At 37.2% G+C, this 20,650-nt stretch overlaps 1 long non-coding RNA gene and 1 pseudogene across 1 annotated transcript in view; both read left to right on the top strand.

Annotated features, from left to right (window-relative positions):
* Window positions 1–6,268, top strand: part of LOC118536170 (uncharacterized) — a 69,302-nt gene extending 63,034 nt beyond the window's left edge. The window contains exon 4 of the long non-coding RNA XR_013444651.1: window positions 5,516–6,268. This is a non-coding gene — a long non-coding RNA (uncharacterized LOC118536170). The remainder of the gene's footprint in view (window positions 1–5,515) is intronic.
* An 8,210-nt stretch (window positions 6,269–14,478) lies between these two features.
* LOC118528324 (thioredoxin-dependent peroxide reductase, mitochondrial pseudogene) lies at window positions 14,479–16,260 on the top strand (annotated as a pseudogene).
* Window positions 16,261–20,650: the final 4,390 nt, after the last annotated feature.

A 20,650-nucleotide genomic window follows, 5' to 3' on the forward strand; every position in this document is an offset into this window, starting at 1 on the left:
GTGCATTGACTTATACACAGAACTATTAAATTGTATCTGTCACTGTTCATCTGTTGCCCAATGATAACTTTTGCTTGGTTCCCCAGGTGTGTTTTGTAATTCTTCCCTCATATTGACTAGCTCTAATATTCATCATTCTTTTGGTTCTTAATAAATTGATGAAACTGCAACCCCACCAGTCATACATAGGACTGTAGCACCTCCCAATTAACCTTTTATACACACTGAAATTTGGTCATACTTTCTTACTATTAGCTTTCCACCTCTTAAATACTTTATACTTATATAGTTAAAGTAGTGCATGCCCACACTTTAGTTACTAAATTTAATATGCAAGTACTAAAGAATGTGAGAATAGTATTTTTTTCATAGATGCACTTTTTTCCCCTAGAGATTAACCATTTAGTTTGTCTATTGGATATCAGAGATGATTATTTTCTGACTTTTTTCCATTAAAAATAGTTGTCCAGTGTTCTACCTCTGCTTATGTAGGCATTTGTAATTGCTTCAACTGACTAAATGCATCTGATATATTTATCATTGAAAACGCGTATTCATAAGACACTTTATAGCACAAATGTTTGATTCATTTTTTCAGGTAGCAATAGTTTAGAAGCCTACATTGGAATTTAATGTGTACATCTTTGGGACACAATATACCAATTTTCTTCACCTAATCTCTTGGAAACTATTCTACAGAATTCCTATATGGACAAAAACAAATAAAGCATTATTTCCTAAAGAGAGGTTTTCAAAATTAATAAATTAATATGACAGGGTGGTTAAATTTTTGGTTTTCTTAACATTGTGATTCATACAACTAGCCCAGAAGACCATTAAGTGATTGTATTTATATTACGAAGAACAGTAGGTCCTCATCCTGCTCAGATTAGATGCAGCAAACTAACAAATCTTTCTGTATTATGGTGTCTAGATACTAATTATAGAGCAGCTACCGAAGCTTAAACTTGTTCAAAGTTAGAAACAATGATACACCCACATACTCTTTCAGCCACCTTTCAGTAACCTTCCTGTTTTAAAACTTGGTAGCTTCAGCTCATATTATTAGCTTTTACTTTTTTGTTTTTTCAAGATACTTGGAAAAGGTAAGATAGAATAAGAAATCATAATTCAATGGTATTTTTGCATTGCCTGTAGGTTTAATACTTTGACTTGTTTCCCTCACAGACACTTGGTTATAAATCCAAGTGAGTATTTTTAAATCAGTCTTGGAAGAGAAATATCTCATCACAACCTGTTAAGCTTTATTTGCAAAAACATAATGAAAAGTTTAAGGACAGAGGAAGAGAGTTAAAATACCAAGATTTTCATGAAAATTAATCTGACCTTTTGCTAAACTCTAATTCCAAATCTGAGTTTTGAAACAAACTTTCTATGGCATTATAGCTAGTCTGTGATGACTATTTTTATACTATGCCAAATACAAAATACTCTTATTTCCAAATCTCTGAAAAACTATGTGTGATGACATTGAATAAACAAGAATCCTTTTAAGAGAATAGATCATCGCTACTATCAAGTCAATTTCAGTATTCCTTTCCCAGAGCTATTTTGCATATTGTTATATAACAGTTTTAGTCCTAGTGACTATTTTAGGAGCTCACCTACAGTCTGGTGACATTATGGAAAAAAGTATGAAATTAGAACTGTAATATGAATAAAAAAGGGTAAACGTCCAGAGTTTAAAAGATTATATTAGTACTTAGCTACTTTTCATTTATAAAGATGCTTCTCAAGCATTAATTAATCCACTTAAAACCCTTGTGAGCATGGCTGAACTAGGAGAAAATCAGAGTTCTTAGGAAAGAAAAGTGGAAAGTTTCTAGTGGAGCTATATTTTTCCATAGCTCATCTCCACGCAGAATCTCCTAAATAGATGTCAATTAAATTCCTCTTTTCTAAACAGTCAGGCTGTTCAGTAGATTTAAAAATTCAGTTTTTCCTGAAACCCTTGGGAATAACTCAAAGCTTTGTCTCACAGTTGGCCAAAATCTCAGGATTAAGGAATCAGGGAAGCCCAGAACTATCCTGGATATTTGCAGATCTTCAGGATCAGTAATGGACTGATAATAAGCCTAAATACACTGGTTCTGACCAGAATTGGAAACATTGCTAAAAAAATAACCAGTTGACTCACCATATCTAATTCCTTGCAGGTCAATAATTCATTTCTGACTATGGCAGTTTCAATCAAACTTGTGGGGTTAAGGAATGCATGTGGGTATCACTGACTGCCACAGGCAGGCCTAAGGCATAAATAAGGAGAAGACCAAATAGAAGGGAAGAAGTGGTTGTGGTAGAAGATCACCAACAAATTCTTAAGGTGCCAGCCATAATTACTATCAGTGGCCCAGAGGGCAGAGAGATAAATGTGTTAGCTATTAAACCAATAAAATGAGTAAGAGTAAATTCAAGGAACAGGTCATGCTGGAAAGTGCAGGAAGATTACCTCATATAATAGCCAATTTATGGAGGAATCATGTCAGAAACTAGGATATTGCATGTAGATAGAATCTATGACTTATACAAAATACAATGCAAGAAATATGTCAAATCTAAGTATGTTATTGTGGCAAGGAACAACAGTACAACTGCCCATACGCAGCACTTACACATACATACATGTGCAAACTCCTAACCCCATACCCCTGTTCTATATTGTTCCATTACATTATTACTTTCTTACATACCTCACAATTTACTTATTATGTGATCTCTCTTTCTCCCCCTATAGAATTAAAACTCTACTAAGGTAGAAGTTTCGTCTGTTTTGTTTATTGATATATGCCTAGCATACTGATATATGCCTAGCCTGGAACGTAATAGGCTCAATAAATATTTACTATTTGAATGAATTTGTTCAGTGAGGTTTAAGAAATGACTGGGATATTCCACAGTGGGTGAGTGAAGGGCACAAAGCACACTGAGCTCATTGCAGTGGATTGTTTATTAACTACTATTTCTGTAGCCATGTAGAAACTAAGTTCTTTTTTTTTAAGTGCAAGTTCTCTATAGCACTACTATTAGACAAATGAAATGGAGACCACTGTACCTGACATGAAGTGAGAAGTGGGGGGAGCAATAGGAGAGGGGTTGAAAGAGAATGCTGAAAGGTGAGAGGGTTCTGTAGGGTCCTGTTGTTTATTGTAAGGATTTTGGCTTTGACTCAAAGTGAGGTGGGATGCCATTAAAAGGTTTTAAGGAGAAGAGTGAGTTGATCTGACATATATTTATTTGAGAGAGAGAGACAGAGATAGTGAGAGAGAGCACAAGTGGGGAGGAGAGGGAGAAGCAGGCTCCCAGCAGAGCAGGGAGCCCGATGCGGGACTCGATCCCAGGACTCTGGGATCATGATCTGAGCCGAAGGCAGATGCTTAACCAACTGAGGCACCCAGGCGCCCATCTGACATATATTTTTAACAGAATCTCTTGGGATATGTGAAAAATTAACTGTAGGAGTACAGAGGTCAAAGCAGGAAGATCAATTAAGAGACTACTATAGTAATTCAGACGATAAATGATGGTGACTTGGACCTGGGTGGTAGTAGTGCAGGTTTTGAGAACTGGTCAGATTGAAGATATAATTTGAATGTATAGCCAATGGGATTTCTTGATGGATTGGATATGACATGTGAGAGAAGGAGAACGAGTCAAGGATGACACCAATGTTTTTAGCCTAAGCAGATGGAAGGAAGGAGCTATCATTTACTGAGATGGAAAAGACTTGGTATGTAGGAAGATTGTGGATGTTAGAAAATATGTTGGAGATTTCAGTATGTTTTCAGATAATATGTTTCTCCTTTAGGTGGTGTGGGGTGGTGGTAGTGGTGGATATTAGTCACTTCACTCTTGGTTGTTAGTAAAAATAAAAAAGCTGTAGGTAGATATTTTTGGTTTGTTTTTGTTGTTTTTACTTTTGAGATTGAATATAATGTAGTACAAAGAATATTCAGAATATTTATCAGGGGAGGAATAGATTTTATTACAGTAGATTATTTGAGCACATTAAGATAAGTTCATTTAGTGTTTTGTAATAATTCATCAGGAGAAATTAAGTATTTTTGGTGCCTATCTATTCTTTTAAATTGATTGATACCAGTAAACTATAAAAATTAAATATACATATGTGCATGAAGTAGAAACCACTAGCAAAAACAAGATCAGTGTGACAGTCAGCCACACCATATTAAACTAAAAGGTTACACACACACACACATATTCACATACACACACACACACACACCTCAGGAGTTACACTACTTTCTGTATATTCAATCCTAAGGAGTATATTACTGATACCACTCTTGTGGAAAATATGTACAATCTTAGTATGGCTACTGTTTGGGCATTTGTTAAGGAAAAAATATATGGACACACATCCATACCCTTTGATCCAGAATTCCATTTCTAGTTCTTTTCTTTTGAGGTAATATTGAGAATGCACACAAAGATTTACATCCCGGAGTGTTTCTTATGACATTTGTTACTATAACAAAAATTGGAGACCATTTGAATATCCAAACCTAGGATATTTAAATGAATTATGGCACACTCATATAATGGAATACTGTGTATCCAATTCAAAGAATATTATAAAAGTGTATTTACTAGCATAGAAAAAAACTGCCTGACATATTGAGTGAAAAAAGCAAGTTAAAAAACAAAATTACATATGACCTCACTTGGAGGATGGTGAGTTAATCTACTTATGAACAGAAAAGTTCTGTAAGCATTTACCACAAAAATTGCAACTGGTTATCACTGGTGAGATTATGGGCAATTTTTATGCTTATCTCTATTTTCTAAAATTACATGTAATTCTTTTATAATTAAAATGTTCAAATGCACAGAACAACAAAGATTATAGTAGACTGAAGTATTTCATGATTTAGAAAGATATATAATTCTTGTTTTCACGGGAGGCACACCCTTCTTCATGCATCATAGGATACACCTTTAACTGCATATTATTACTGGCACTCCCTGGCTACAGTATTTCTGATTGAGATTAGTATAGGTAATGAGTTGCCAAAATAAGTGTTTAAAATGCTCACAAAAAGCCTTTCAAATATGAGAAATGTGGCTAAATACCCACATGTCCATAAGATTACTCTCAGGGTTTTACCAATTACAATAAAAATTTAAACAAATAACAGTTAGTATGAATTCTCACAGAACCTTATGTTCCTGTTAGTTAGCTATGCAAAAAAGGAACTAGGGAAAATTCTCAGCAGGAGAACAGATAGCTAGTATCTTTAACTTTCCCTTTAAAGATCCACTTCTTTCCCATATGGTAAGACAAATAATGTATACATGACCAACTCTAGATTATGCAAGGTCATGAGGGACAGAAACAATGTGGATATTGAAAGCCACTGATAATCCAGAAACCTAATTTTACCTAGTAGTTGCAACCACCTCCTGGACAGAACCCTGCTAATGAGAAGCATAATTGAGTGGTTTGAGTTCATCTGCTTTCAGTTATCCTTTGCAGGTGCTAATGAGCAATGGTCAAAAGGCTGTCAGCCAGAGGAAGCACTAGGAGAAAAAGCAAGACATGGATAACCCAGAAACTGGATAATCAGCTTCAAATGGTTGAGTTGACTGCAATGAGAATCAGCTATTAAATACCTGCTTAACTAAATTCCATGAGGATATATGTCATGACACGGTATCTTTATATTGAGGGTTTTCACGCATGCATAGTCTATCTTGGTTAATGTAAATTATGGTATAGTCTTAAAAATTCTCTAAACTGTGGTGATTTTCATTGTCAGCAATGATAGGATATTTATTTTCAGAGTAGAGCTAATCAACTGCCAGCTCCTCTGCTGAATATGGCCAACAGGCTGCTTATGAGTCAGGACTCTGGCAGACAGCCCTGCTTTTAGACCAATGGGAATATTACTGACTCACTCCTGTGCCTTTCTGGGAAAGAATATAAGCATTTCTGGCATCCACATCATTTTTTTATTATTGCTCAAAATTCATGTTTTAGTAAACAGAATTTTTAAAGTATTACTATGGAGAACATTTTATGGTCTTTGTTAAGCATTTGGTTTTCAAGAATTGTTGAAAATGTTTTACACAATAAACTCTAATATTTGTAACTAAAACTGTATCTATGTTTGATTAGTAATTAAGCTCTCAAATGGTTATGAAAGTAATTTCCTTTTATAAGGTTGTACTTTAGGACAAATTACTTGATACACTCACTAACATTCAGAGCTTCAACTATATCTACGTACAATTATTAATGTAGCTCTCTATAGGAGTAGAGAAGTAATTTCCATTTATGGCAGTAGTTTAAAACAAAGTACACTGGGTGGCGCCTGGGTGGCTCAGTCGTTAAGCGTCTGCCTTCGGCTCAGGTCATGATCCCGGGTCCTGGGATCGAGCCCCGCATCGGGCTCCCTGCTCCGCGGGGAGCCTGCTTCTCCCTCTCCCACTCCCCCTGCTTGTGTTCCCTCTCTCGCTGTGTCTCTCTCTGTCAAATAAATAAATAAAAAAAATCTTTAAAAAAAAAAAAAAACAAAGTACACTGTAAACTATCTGATATTTGTAAATAAAACTGTATCTGCCCATGAATATAAATTATGTTTTCTATAGCAATTTTACAAATAATCTCCATTTATAGCAGTCATTTTGAATAAATGAGATTTTTAATCATTTTAATATCAACTTATTTCCTGATCTTGTCCTATAATGAGTGTGTCCCTGTGCCCATATTGTAAGCAAAAGGGCAAATGAGCTAGTTTTATATGATAAGAGTTACATCACTTGAATATTCTAGACTACTTCCTAACTTTTGCTTAAAACTAAAGAAGTAATTTTCAGTCCAGTTACAGGTAACATTCACTAAATTCTACCACACTGAAAAATAAAAGTCTCTAAATTTCTGCTTCAGTGAATATTTGGGTAAACTCTAGCCCTATTCAACTTGCTTTTGTGAAATACAATGGCATGAGTAGATGAATTGTAAAATTTACTCATACTGAGCACTTGGTAATGTGCATGATCTGCTAGTAAGTGCTTTATATGCATTGACTCATGTAATACTTTCAAAAACCCATGGGAGAAGCAGTACTATTATATACAGATGAGAGACTGAGATTAAGTACCTTGTCAAAATTCACCTAGAGCTCATAAATGATAGGCTCAGATATAAACCCAAGTAATTGACCTCTGGAGTCAAGCTTTGTAATTCTCCATGCTATATAGCTTCACTTATTTTTTTGTTGCTTAAAGTATGTAGGCTGAGTATGACTACTTTTTAGGTACTCTGGGACCATCTTCCAACTTTTATCTCTATTCATTTGGCAAGGGTCTATTGCATTCAAATATGCCCACAGAAATTCTATTTAGAGCATAGATTTTGAATTACCCTTCATGTGTGTATTGACTTGATTTCTCCATCAAACATTCTTATCTTTTATTTTTTTAATTATAATTTTTAAGATTTTATTTTTAAATAATCTCTACACCCAACATGGGGCTTGAATTCACAACCTCAAGATCAGGAGTCACATGCTCTACTGATTAAGCCAGCCAGGTCCCCTATTTTATTTTTTACTTTCCCTGTTTGATGCCTTCAGTTTCCCCATGGACATGGATTTCCATTAAACAAACAAACAATAAGGAACTAATTATAAGATACTGTATTGGCAAAGCACTTCAATATGCAAAGCATTTTCACATGCTTGCTCTTATTTTATTCTCACAATTTTGTTATTTCTTAATTATTATAAAAGCTACTCAAGTGTAGCAGGAGTCCTAGAGTGAGAGGCTAAGTTGTAGAAGTACCACTGTGGATTCAATCATGTCCAGGGCTGTCTAGATGCCCAGGAGGGCAGACTCATCAGGGATTTATTTATATGAGGGCTTAAGGACTTCAATATGAGTTATAAGAAGTGAGTAAGTTGAAATTGATATCTGCCCCAAGCACTAATAACCCAACCTGAGTTTTGGGAGAATAAGAGACTTCCTCTGAACTGAAATTCAGTTTAACAGATAGGAAGGAACAAACTTTAAGGGGAGTTATAATTAAGGTAAACTGGTTTAATCAGAAAAAGAAAGATCTGTGTTAGAGGGAAAGGGGCAAGCACATGTGTAGAGCACATGTGGATCTGTGCTGTGCTGGAGGCTCAGGATCTGGGGGTGATTCTGGCTCTGATAGATAATAGGTCAAATAAAAGAGCTCTAGCATTAGAGTCATCCTAAGAACTTGAAAGCACAAGGCAATGCTCTTTGTTGTATACTGTTGTATAAGTAAGGGCAGAAATCACTCTTGGAATGGAATGGAAAAGCAACTAAGGCTACAACATGATAGCTGACATCCAGAGGTATGACAAATGTGGTAGTTATGGCTAGGGCCCAGGTCTGGAGCAACAGAGGCAGAGATGACAAATGCTATAAAAAGGAGGAAAGCCATTACTAGCCATTCATAAACCATGTGAGCCACACCTTGATTCTGCTTCGGCCCCTGAATTGGAAGGGAGAATACACAGCTATTGGAGGCTGAGAGATTGATTAAATTTTACTATTATTGGACCCTCTCCTCCCCATCTTCATTAGTAGATTCTAAAGAAAATAAGGTTACAAACATATTATACGTATTTATAATTATTTTTCTGTCACTACCCAAACCAATCTAGACAAATCCTCGTTTGATGGATCACATCCCAATTTTATGTAAACACAATTCTTGAATAGTCATCTTTTCCCCCATTATTGATTCTCTTTCCCCCCATAGTTTGTTTTATTATTTATTTTACACAATTATTGAGTGCCTATACATATAAAGTACTCTACTAGGCCATGTAGGAAATACAAAGGTGAATAAGACATAGGCATTTTCAGCCTAGTGAAGGAGCCACACGTACCCACAAATTATAAAAATATCCAAAAGATGGAGAATTTCAGGAATAGTACTGAGTAATGGCTGAACCTGAAATCCTTAATGTTCTAGGTCCCAAGTTGGGGAGGGACCATTTTTGCATTTTAGTCTAGTGGCATAGTATTAGTCCTGCCTGGATTGAAGAACAGGAGAGACATGGTTATCTCCTTTCCAAATCTCTTGCATACTTATAAACTTCAGAATTTTTGCTATCTCAGATAATCTTTATGCTAAAGATCATAGATATTCAAGGAGCCTCCTTTAAGCTCTGCCGAGCATGGGGGAAGGTTGGATCCGGCCTGTGGCCTACAGAGCATGGAGGCATGGGAACAAAGCTGGTATGGAGAACCAAATAATTCAGAGAGAGCCTACTCAAAGGAGCAGGGAAGAGAGGTAAAAAAGCAGGAGTTAAGCAGTGTAACTGCAATCAGAAGGCTGCCAAGATGGAAGAAGTATGCTGAGAGGCAGGATAAGGAAAGGGTTCCAGGAAATAATACCTTTAGGTGTTAGAATATAGAGGTAGCAACCTTTCATGAGGCATCTGTGGCCTCACCTGTGGGTAGGAAAGGATTATTAAAGCACCAAGCCTGATAAGATTCAATCTATGTCACTGTTATTTCCTGAAATTAGGCAACTGATTTTAAATGTCTTTTATTTTGAGGGGACCAGGGTGGGGTAGTTGATTGAGCACTGACTCTTGGTTTCAGCTCAGGTGGTGATCTCAGGGTCATGAGATCGAGCCCTGTGTCAGGCTCCGTGCTCGGTGCAGAGTCTACTTGAGACTCTCTCCCTCTCCCTCTGCCCTTTCCCTGCCGCGCGCTCTCATATAATAATAAATAAATAAATAAATAAATAAATAAATAAATAAATAAATAAAAGACAACTTAAGAATAACAATAACCATGAACAACACTAAAATATAAGGACTCAAGAATTTCTCCCAGGAAATTCTCAGCCTTGGCAGATTAATGGGCAAATTCCCATACAATGTAGTCTATTCAAGCTCATTAAAAATGTTTAAAATCATCTGGAGTGGATTTGAGTTATTGTTTTGCTTTTTGGGGGAGGGTTTCTTGCGTACATTTTGTGGCTGTCCAGCATTTGAACCCCCTTTTTATGTTTGAGGAATGCCCCGCAGAGTATTAGGAGAAGGCAGGACTTAACTTGCCTTCCACTATAGAAACTAAAAAGGCCAGATATTCTCTCTACCTTAAAACCCTAAGAGATAAACATATGACTTCCTACCAGGGACTTGGAATCTAAACCATAGAAGCAGGAATAGGAAAGACTTCTTTTGACAGTGGCTGTTGGCTGCGATATCCAGTATCCAATGATAGCAATCCCAGCAGTGTGTTCACCAGATGTTCCAACAGCAAGATGTAAACTGTGGTGCTGACCCTTATCCTCCAGTGGTTCATTTCATGCCTTCACACTGATTCTAGGTCTTCGATCTTCCTATGAATTCTGTGAAATATCCAGCATTCTTCTAATAAACACCATGTTCATTTATATTAACCAGTGTCATTTTCTGCTGTTTGAAATTAAGACCCCTAACTGTATACCTACTCATTACATTTTGTAGTCAGGATAAACCTGTTCTCAAAATGTGAGCAAGATACACCAAATTTACTTATAAATATAGATGAAAAATAACTATATAAAATATTAGTAAACCACATTTGGCATTATATGGAGATAGCAATCTATCATATTATTTCAAGAATGAAGAATTTTTTTGAGCGAGCTATTTTAATGTAGCATTAATAGATTAAAATAAATTAGTGTCTCCATAGAGGCCTTAGGTAAAATTTAATACCCATTCCTTCAATTCAAGGATAATTAATAATGAAATACCTACTACATGCCAACTACTGACCCAGGCTCTGTGTTACATAGATGAATAAGATATAATCACCTACCTCATGGAGCCTATGGTTTGATTAAAAGAAAGATGAATGAACATAATTAAAATATAATGATAAATGCTTTGGCCAATATTTGTACACATTAGTGACACATTAGACTTTGGATTGCTGTTCCTCCCCATCCCTCAACTTTCCCCTAACCCTAAAGCCCCCTTCCACTGCTTATAACTTTACTTGCCTGACTCATTTTCATCTTTCAATTCTTACCTCAAATGTCATCTCCTCAGTAAGATTTTAACTGACCATTCTCATTTACTCTGTCACTCTGTTTATTTTTATTATCACACAACTACATTCTATACACCTCTTGTTTACTTATTTTACTGTTTCTCCATTAGAATGTAAGCTCCCTGAAACCTTGTCTGTCTTGATCATCACTATGCCTCTATAACTCAGACTAGAGGTTTGCACATAGTAGAGTCTCAATAAATATTTATTGAATGGATTCATCTCTACATAGCAAAAAACCCAACTCTGTAAATAACGCAAAAATACAAATGTCAAACTAGAAAAAGCATGTGTAATATGTAGGCAATGTATAACATATATAGCAATGTATAACATCTAAAGTATTAATATCTGTACACATATAGAGCTGCTGCATATCAATAAATAAAAGAATAACAACCAAATTAAATAGTCACAAAGGATATAAAGAGACAATTCATAGAAGAAATACAAATAACTCATACACATATGAAAATATTTTCAACCTATTAATCATAAAAACAGAATTTTTTAAAAATTAAATATTTTAAACTATTAGATAGGCAAATATTGATATGATTTTTTATATCTAGTGTTTGCAATCTCATACATTTTTATAAAACTATAGATCAGTACACTGTTTTGGAAAGCCATTTGATATTATCTTTTAAATTTAAATAGTATATACCCTGTGATCCAGCATTTCCACTTTCAGGAATTTTTTCCTATAGAAATAAGTGCTGTTCAAACTTGAGCAGATATAAGATGTTTTCCTTTAGTTGTATGCATCAATGAGGCTGGTTAAATATATTATGGTAATTTACACAGTAATATGTTAGTATTATGAAGCATTTCTATATGTAGTGGCTTGTAAGGATGCAGAATATGACCTTGAATTACATTTTTGTTCTTTTCTTTCTTCTTTCACTTCCTGATCTTCCTGATAATCATATTCCCTCATCAATCATATTCACTTGCCTGGTTTGGAGGTAGATTGGCATAGTTATAGCAAGAATTAAAAGGGGAAGAGTTAATATATACCTCTGTTGTTTTATTTAATTTTGTTTTCACTTTCAAACAAGTCTGTGGAGAAACAAAAGGGAAAGCCCTCTTGAAAGCAGAACATAGAGTTGGTGACAGTACAAAGCTTACAAAAAAAAAAAAAAAAACAGAAGAAAAATAGACCCTGTCTACCCACTCCACCCCTAGTCATGGGAAGAGATTAGATTGGAGTCTCTTGGGTAAGAGGAAGTGTGTTTGTGGGGATAAAAGAAAAGTCCTTGGAGATGGTCATAAGTCAGAGGAAAAAAGACTGGACCTGGGGGAATATGGATGATAGCAGAGAATTAGCATTAAGGGGAACCAGGTACTCTTGGTAGCCACTGTCAGAAAGCCAAATGAAAGTTGAATCAATACCAGCAAACATTCATCACTAGTTAAGCGAGTATATAACTATGCCAAAGGGTCTTGTCACCTCTTAGCTGTGAGACAAAACTTTGCCTTAAGACCTGCCTGTGGTCCTCACTCCTGTTCATCCAGCAGAAGTAGGCCCTGAGCTTTTCTGGATCCCATTCAAACTGTTCCTTGTGGATACTTCTCTTTGGCAATGTCCCAGGACTCTGGTAAGTCCCACCCCCCCAAAAAAGAAGGGTGATGGTAGCGTAATAGAGAAAGTCCCATTACTACTTCTTCAATGGTACTGGGCAGTGGTAAAGAAATCCACTTTTGTGATATGGAGATGTAGATATAGATTACAGATAGATACACCAAAGTGTTAACAATGAAAGAAATGGGGTGGATAGGTTTTATTTTTATTCTTTTATATATTTCTGTTGTTTAATTTTTTTATAATAAGCATATATTATTGTATAATAAAAAAGCATCTTTCCCCAAAAAAGAACAGAAAAATCTGCTAGGTAATTCAAATGCTGCATTTTATCTGACTTGTTGATAAGGAGAATAAATTAGATATTCTTTTAGAAGTATTTAATGTCTACAGCAATTATTTATTAGTGTCAGTGCATATGGAATGCTCAGTTATTGGGGTCAGGACACCTTTAAAACAAACCAGGATTCAGTAGGAAATACTTTATCTACTCCAAGAGATGTTTACCAAATATATATCAGCACAACTCTCTCAGCTTCCCCATCCTTAAGACCCTTTTGTTTGTGGCTATATTTTCTTACATGTTTTTATGGTGGGCAGTTTGGGGACTTCTGCTTCCATCCATAAAGAGTATCTCCTGTGAGACTTGCCTTCCTACCATAAACACCTAGAAAGATGCACAAAATATATTGAAACAACTGTTTTCAGACATTGGACAATGTCCAATTGGCTGTACAGTATTTTGATCCCTGAGAGGAGGGAAATAAATGAGGTGATCCCTACAAAACCTTGATTTTCTGGTGGAAACACTTTCTAGACAGCAGCACAAGGAGAGAAGATCTCCCTGAATGGAGGAAATCAGAATTCAGGGAGGCCAGTGCAACTAGAATTTGTGAGGCAGAGTACTAGGGAGGAGGGATCTACACAGGAGTCTCCTTAAGTCTTTGGATGAAACTAGTCTGTGCATACATCATGTAAAACTCTATCAGGTTAGGCAAATAACAACTGTTAGGGAAAGAAAAATTATCAGGAATCTGTATACCAAACAAGTTTCAAAGGTTCACAGGAGACTAGGAATCATTTTGGTTCTAAATGGTCAGAATGGAAAGACATTATTGAATATCTGGGGCATTTAGAAGCCATCTCAGAAGGTCATACCTTAGGGGCGCCTGGGTGGCTCAGTCGTTAAGCGTCTGCCTTCGGCTCAGGTCATGATCCTAGGGTCCTGGGATCGAGCCCTGCATCGGGCCCCCTGCTCCATGGGAAGCCTGCTTCTCCCTCTCCCACTCCCCCTGCTTGTGTTCCCTCTCTTGCTGTGTCTCTCTCTGTCAAATAAATAAAATCTTAAAAAAAAAAAAAAAGAAGGTCATACCTTAGTAGTGGGGCTAAAAGAAGCTTAAATATAAGCCTCAAAGGCATTCAAATGATCTTCATATTAGTTAACTCCCTGCTGGAATAAAGTTTTATGCTCTTTAGAGGAACACAATAAAATCTAGTACTCAACAACATAAAATTCACAATGTCTGGCATTCACTAAAATAATTGCTAGACATGTGAAGAAGCAGAGAAATTGTGACCCATAAACAGAAGAAAAACACCCTGAAATGAGAGATGATGGAATTTTCAAACAAGGACATTACGCCAGCTGTAATAAGTATGTTCCATACACTTAAGGAGGCAAAGGAAAACATGAACATAATGAAAAGAGAAATTAAAGAGATCTGAAATGAAAATTTTATTGTATGGGATAAGCAGCATTAGATATTGCAGAAGAAAAGATCAGTAAACTTGAAAACATAGCAATAGAAACTATGCAAACTGGAGTCCCCCGAGTCCCGCGCGCACTGAAGATGGCGGCCGCAGTGGGACGATTTCTCCGGGCTTCGATTGCCCGACATGTGAGTGCTATTCCTTGGGGCATCTCTGTCTCTGCAGCCCTTAGACCTGCCGCTTCCCGAAGAACATGCCTGACAAATGTATTATGGTCTGGTTCTGGTCAAGCAAAATTGGCTTTTAGCACCAGTTCCTCATACCATGCTCCTGCCGTCACCCAGCACGCGCCCTATTTTAAGGGCACCGCCGTTGTCAACGGAGAGTTCAAAGACCTAAGCCTTGATGACTTTAAGGGGAGATATTTGGTGCTTTTCTTCTATCCTTTGGACTTCACCTTTGTGTGTCCTACAGAAATTATTGCTTTTAGCGACAAAGCCAATGAATTTCACGACGTGAACTGTGAAGTTGTTGCTGTTTCAGTGGATTCTCACTTCACCCATCTCGCCTGGATCAACACACCAAGGAAGAATGGCGGCTTGGGCCACATGAACATCGCACTCCTGTCAGATTTGACTAAACAGATTTCCCGAGACTATGGCATGCTGTTGGAAGGCCCCAGTGTTGCTCTAAGAGGTCTCTTCATCATTGACCCCAATGGAGTCATCAAGCATTTGAGTGTCAACGATCTCCCCGTGGGCCGAAGTGTGGAGGAGACCCTCCGCTTGGTGAAGACGTTCCAGTTTGTGGAAACCCATGGAGAAGTCTGCCCAGCAAACTGGACCTCGGATTCTCCTACAATCAAGCCACATCCAACTGCTTCCAAAGAATACTTTGAGAAGGTAAATCAGTAGATCATCCCATGTGTACCCACCTCTTCTCACATCAGGAAAGAGCTACAGTTGGAACTCACTTTGAGCATTTCAAAGATGATTATTTATAGAAGACAAAACACCAATTATGCTTGTATTCATAAATAATACTCTAAATGTTTTAGTGTCTTTGTAACAGTGGCTGAGGCTTTTAAATGTCCTCACACACGTAAAGCGTCCTTTATTGGTAACCTCTTGATGGCTAGCTAGTTTATAGAATGCTAATTTACCTGTTCCTTGGATTGTCTTCAATGGAAAGAGGAAACATTCTTTGTTGGCCTTACTTGAACCTTTATGTACACAGGAATAGTACAGCAGTCACCGAAGCTTCTAATCAAGGGTCCTGAAAAGTTTCTTTTTGAATTTCTTTGTACAAAACTGAATTTTCTTTTAAGGTAACAAAGATCATACATAGTTTTAAGGTGTTAACATCAGTGGTCTAATTTAACTCTTGCAATGAATGTATATGTACTTGAAACAAATGAGAATCATGTTTTTAAAAAAACACGGTGGCTGGGCGCCTGAGTGGCTCAGTCGTTAAGCATCTGCCTTTGGCTCAGGTCATGATCCTGGGGTCCTGAGATCGAGCCCCGCGTCGGGCTCCCTGCTCAGCAGGAAGCCTGCTTCTCCCTCTCCTACTCCCCCTGCTTGTGTTCCCTCTCTTGCTGTGTCTCTCTCTGGCAAATAAATAAATAATCTTAAAAAAAAAAAAAAGGCACAGTGGCAGAGTGACTTAGGTGATCGTGCATGTTTCTTGTCCCTGAGATTAATATAGTTATTTTACTTATTTGTTAGCTGACATAGGGTCTACATACAATTCCAGATATTGATTGGGTATAATTATAAAGGATATTTATCGAGTCTAGGAATTGCATTTTGAAATCATTGTAATTATTTTCTTTTCTGAAATGCTCAATGTAAAGTACATAATAAACATATTTTAAAGTAAAAAAAAAAAAGAAACTATGCAAACTGAAGCATAGAGAGAAAAAAGACTAAAAAAGTGAAAGGGAACCATGTCAAGCAGTGACAAAATAAACAGTTTGGCATACCTGTAAACTGGAGTCACAAGAGAGTGAGAGAGGAGAAAAAAATGTTTGAAGAAATAATGGCCAAATGTTTTCTAAGATTGATGAGAACTATACATTTATACATCTAAGGAGCTCAATGTTTTTTTTTTTTTTTTTTTTTTTTTTTTAAAGATTTTTATTTATTCATTTGCGAGAGAGACGGAGAGAGAACAAGCAGAGGGAGAGGGAGAAGCAGACTCCCTGCTGAGCAAGGAGCCCGATGCGGGACTCGATCCCAGGACCCTGGGATCATGACCTGAGCCGAAGGCAGACGCTTAACCATCTGAGCCACCCAGGCGCCCTAAGGAGCTCAATGTTTATTTGTTTTAATTGTTCCCTGAATCCTGGCTTTGAACTGGATTGTATTCTGATTTTTCAGCTCTGCTTTTTCTTGTTTCTGGCTCCCTGATATAGTGTCTTTTCTGATTTTTCAAAACTGCCATCTGGATCAAGGGAATGATAATGTCCATGTTGACAAAGGGGAAGTGATGTGTATTGTACATTCCACCTTTGTATACCTTGGAACTCTCCACTCAGGTAGAAGGTCTCTGTAATTTCTTCCTTTCACTTTGAGTCCCTTGGTCCCTATCAATGACTTTGTGTTAGGTTTCTTTTACAGTGTGCCTGTTAAGATGACTATTTTACATTGAAAAAGAAAAGCAAAGCTGGTGGCATCACAATTCCAGACTTCAAGCTCTATTACAAAGCTGTAATCATAAAGACAGTATGGTACTGGCACAAAACAGACACATAGATCAATGGAACAGAATAGAGAGCCCTCAACTCTATGGTCAACTAAACTTCGACAAAGCAGGAAAGAATGTCCAATGGAAAAAAGACAGTCTCTTCAAAAAATGGTGTTGGTAAAATTGGACAGCCACATGCAGAAGAATGAAACTGGACCATTTCCTTACACCACACACAAAAATAGACTCAAAATGGATGAAAGACCTAAATGTGAGACAGGAGTCCATCAAAATCCTAGAGGAGAACACAGGCAGCAACCTCTTCCACCTCAGCCACAGCAACCTCTTCAACCTCAGCCGCAGCAACTTCTTCCTAGAAACATCGCCAAAGGCAAGGGAAGCCAGGGCAAAAATGAACTATTGGGACTTCATCAAGATAAAAAGCTTTTGCACAGCAAAGGAAACAGTCAACAAAACCAAAAGACAACCGACAGAGTGGGAGAAGATATTTGCAAATGACATGTCAGATAAAGGGCTAGTATCCAAAATCTGTAAAGAACTTATCAAACTCAACACCCAAAGAACAAAGAATCAAATCAAGAAATGGGCAGAAGACATGAACAGACATTTTTCCAAAGAAGACATCCAAATGGCCAACAGACACATGAAAAAGTGCTCAACATTGCTCGACATCAGGGAAATCCAAATCAAAACCTCAATGAGATACCACCTCACACCAGTCAGAATGGCTAAAATTAACAAGTCAGGAAACAACAGATGTTGGTGGGGATGCGGAGAAAGGGGAACCCTCCTACACTGTTGGTGGGAATGCAAGCTGGTGTAGCCACTCTGGAAAACAGTATGGAGGTTCTTCAAAAAGTTGAAAATAGAGCTACCGTACAACCCAGCAATTGCACTACTGGGTATTTACCCCAAAGATACAAATGTAGTGATCTGAAGGGGTACATGCACCCCAATGTTTATAGCAGCAATGTCCACAATAGCAAACTATGGAAAGAGCCAAGATGTCCATCAACAGATGAATGGATAAAGAAGATGTGGTATATATATATATATATATATATATATAATGAAATATTATGCAGCCATAAAAAAACCGATATCTTGCCATTTGCAACAACGTGGATGGAACTAGAGGGTATCATGCTAAGCGAAATAAGTTAATCAGAAAGACATGTATCATATGATCTCACTGATATGAGGAATTCTTAATCTCAGGAAACAAACTGAGGGTTGCTGGAGTGGGAGGGATGGGGTGGCTGGGTGATAGACACTGGGGAGGGTATGTGCTATGGTGAGCGCTGTGAATTGTGTAAGATTGATGAATCACAGACCTGTACCTCTGAAACAAATAATACATTATATGTTTAAAAAAAAAAAAGATAGTAGGAAGGGAAAAATGAACGGGGGGAATCAGAGGGGGAGACGAGCTATGAGAGACTATGGACTCTGAGAAACAAACTGAGGGTTCTAGAGGGGAGGGGTCTGGGGAGATGGGTTAGCCTGGTGATGGGTATTAAAGAGGGCATGTATTGAATGGAGCACTGGGGTTATACGAAAACAATGAATCATGGAACACTACATCAGAAACTAATGATGTAATGTATGGTGATTAACATAATATAATAAAATAAAATTTTAAAAAATTAGCAAAGATGACTATTCTAATTCCATTGGAGTGTTTTATTTTTTTTCCAAGTTTTTATTTAAATTCCAGTTAGTTAACATACAGTGTAATATTAGTTTCAGGTGTACAATTTAGTGATTCAACACTTCCATACAACACCTGGTGCTCATTACAAGTGCACTTCTTAATCCCCATCTCCTATTTAACCCATCCCCCCACTCACCTACCCTCTGGTAACCATCACTTTTTTCTCTATAGTTAAGTCTGTTTCTTGGTTTTCCTCTCATTTTTCCCTATGTTCATTTGTTTTGTTTCTTAAATTCCACACATGAATGAAATCATGTGGTATTTATTTTTCTCTGACTTATTTCCCTTAGCATAATACTCTCTAGCTCCATCCACATCATTGCAAATGGCAAGATTTCATTCTTTTTGATGGCTGAGTAATAGCCTATTGTACAAATATACCACATCTTCTTTATCCATTCATTAGTGGATGGACATTTGGGCTCTCATTGGAATGTTTTAAATAATAATAACTGTATCTTATAATTATTTCTATTTTCCAAGGATCTATTTAGCACATAAGTCAATTAATAAATATAGGATTAATGATTGATTTGACCGGTGGTCTTCAAACTCTAGCATGCATCAGAATCATATGGTGGATTGATAAATCACAGATTGCTGGACCCTATTGCTAGAGTCTATAATTCATTAAACCTGGGGTGGAACTTGGTAATTTGCATTTCTAACAAGTCCCAGGTGATGCTAATATTGCTGGCCTTCAAACCACATATTGATAGCTACTATATTAGACTATGTGAGCTGTTGAGAGATTACACATACTTCATTTATTTTATTTTTTTAGAGAGAGAAAGAGAGCATGTGAGTGAGGGACGGAGGGAGAGGGAGAGAGAGAATCTTTTTTTTTTTAAGATTTTGTTTATTCATTTGAGAGAGAGAGGGACAGAGAGACAGAAAGACAGAGAGAGCACAAGCAGGGGGAGAGGCAGAGGGAGAGGGATAAGCAGACTCTCTGCTGAGCTGGGAGCCCAGTGTAGGGCTCGATCCCAGGGCCTGGAGATCATGACATGAGTCAAAGGCAGACGCTTAACCATCTGAGCCACCCAGATGCCCTGGAGAATCTTAAGCAGGCTCCATGCCTAGGGCAGAGCCCAATGCGGGGCTCAATCTGATGACCCTGCGATCATGACCTGAACCAAAATCAAGAGTTGGACACTTAACTGACTGAGCCACCCAGGCACCCCAAGAGATTACACATACTTCAAATCTTTCTTTAAATCCTACTTCTTCCAATTCCTTCTCCCTCAGAATAGTAGCTCTTTCTAATGTGTATTTCATATCCTCTCTACATCTCACAATATTTATCATAGTCTTTTTATTTATAAGTTGTTTATATAATGTGTTTATCTTGAATACTAGATTGGCTGAAGAACTACTTTATATGCACTAGGTCAATAAAGTGTTAGATAGGATTTGTGTCCCTGAATTAAGAAAAGTAACTCCAATAGGAGATGCCTAATTATTCTTCACTTTTTGTCCTAATTACGGTTAGTGGCACATTCTAACTGCTGGGAAAGGTCAAATATGCCCTGCTAACAACACCATCTTCTAGAAGAAACAACTCTAATTAGGGTAAAGAACACATAATTTGAGAGTTTTTGATGTGAGAACGAAGTATAAGTTCAAGCTTCAGATGTGCTTACATGTAAAAGGTGTGGTAAGATGGACCTTCTCTATTTTGGGGACCCCCTCATACTCCTTTTCATGTAAAGCCAAGTGAGCATAGTGTTAGTGTCTGGGGCACAGAAGGCAGTTTAAGCAATTCTACACTAGATTTTTCAAGGAGGATTTTCTCTTTTCCAACCTCTCAATATCAGAGTGTAAGACCTGAGGGTGGAGAGAAGGTAGGGGTCAAGACCAGA

This window comes from Halichoerus grypus, chromosome X (assembly GCF_964656455.1).
Source record: "Halichoerus grypus chromosome X, mHalGry1.hap1.1, whole genome shotgun sequence".
In the NCBI taxonomy this organism is placed as follows: Eukaryota; Metazoa; Chordata; class Mammalia; order Carnivora; family Phocidae; genus Halichoerus; species Halichoerus grypus.